Genomic DNA, 1,924 nt, shown 5'->3' with positions numbered 1-1,924 from the left:
CCCACGTTAGGTGCAGTGTAGTTCCCCACATTAGGTGCAGTATAGTTCCCCACATTAGGTGCAGTATAGTTCCCCCACATTAGGTGCAGTATAGCTCTTCACATTAGTTGCAGTATAGTTCTCCCCACATTAGGTGCAGTATAGTCCCCCACATTGGGTGCAGTACAGTCCCCCACATTAGGTGCAGTATAGTTCCCCCACATTAGGTTGGCTGTATAGTTCCCCCACTTCAGGTGCAGTATAGTTCTCCCCATATTAGGTACAGTATAGTTCCCCCACATTAGGTGCAGTATAGTTCTCCCCACATTAGGTGCAGTATAGTCCCCCACATTAGGTGCAGTATAGTTCTCCCCACATTAGGTGCAGTATAGTTCTCCCCACATTAGGTGCAGTATAGTTCTCCCCACATTAGGTGCAGTATAGTTCTCCCCACATTAGGTGCAGTATAGTTCTCCACATTAGGTGCAGTATAGTTCTCCACATTAGTTGCAGTATAGCTCTCCACATTAGGTGCAGTACAGTTCCCTCCACATTAGGTGCAGTATAGATCCCCACATTAGGTTGGTAGTATAGTTCCCCCACATTAGGTGCAATATATAGTCCTCCCCCCCCCCCTCATTAGGTACAGTATAGCTCCCCACATTAGGTTGACAGTATAGTTCCCCCACATTAGGTGCAGTATATAGTCCCCCCCCCCCCTCATTAGGTGCAGTATAGTGCCCCCACATTAGGTGCAGTATAGTTCCCCACATTAGGTACAGTATAGCTCTCCACATTAGGTGCAGTACAGTTCCCTGCACATTAGGTGCAGTATAGCTCTCCACATTAGGCTGGCATTATAGTTCCCCCACATTAGGTGCAGTATATAATCCCCACCCCCCCCCCCTCATTAGGTGCAGTATAGTTCCCGCACATTAGATGCAGTATAGTTCACCACATTAGGTACAGTATAGCTCTCCACATTAGGTGCAGTACAGTTCCCTCCACATTAGGTGCAGTATAGCTCCCCACATTAGGTTGGCAGTATAGTTCCCCCACATTAGGTGCAGTATATAGTCCCCCCTCATTAGGTGCAGTATAGTTCCCCCACATTAGGTGCAGTGTAGTTCCCCACATTAGGTGCAGTATAGTTCCCCCACATTAGGTGCAGTATAGCTCTTCACATTAGGTGCAGTATAGTTCTCCCCACATTAGGTGCAGTATAGTCCCCCACATTGGGTGCAGTACAGTCCCCCACATTAGGTGCAGTATAGTTCCCCCACATTAGGTTGGCTGTATAGTTCCCCCACTTCAGGTGCAGTATAGTTCTCCCCATATTAGGTACAGTATAGTTCCCCCACATTAGGTGCAGTATAGTTCTCCCCACATTAGGTGCAGTATAGTCCCCCACATTAGGTGCAGTATAGTTCTCCCCACATTAGGTGCAGTATAGTTCTCCCCACATTAGGTGCAGTATAGTTCTCCCCACATTAGGTGCAGTATAGTTCTCCCCACATTAGGTGCAGTATAGTTCTCCACATTAGGTGCAGTATAGTTCTCCACATTAGTTGCAGTATAGCTCTCCACATTAGGTGCAGTACAGTTCCCTCCACATTAGGTGCAGTATAGATCCCCACATTAGGTTGGCAGTATAGTTCCCCCACATTAGGTGCAATATATAGTCCTCCCCCCCCCTCATTAGGTACAGTATAGCTCCCCACATTAGGTTGACAGTATAGTTCCCCCACATTAGGTGCAGTATATAGTCCCCCCCCCCTCATTAGGTGCAGTATAGTGCCCCCACATTAGGTGCAGTATAGTTCCCCACATTAGGTACAGTATAGCTCTCCACATTAGGTGCAGTACAGTTCCCTCCACATTAGGTGCAGTATAGCTCCCCACATTAGGTTGGCAGTATAGTTCCCCCACATTAGGTGCAGTATAT

This window comes from Hyla sarda (genome assembly GCF_029499605.1).
Source record: "Hyla sarda isolate aHylSar1 chromosome 2 unlocalized genomic scaffold, aHylSar1.hap1 SUPER_2_unloc_8, whole genome shotgun sequence".
In the NCBI taxonomy this organism is placed as follows: domain Eukaryota; kingdom Metazoa; phylum Chordata; class Amphibia; order Anura; family Hylidae; genus Hyla; species Hyla sarda.
Note: the sequence above shows the minus strand (reverse complement) of the source record.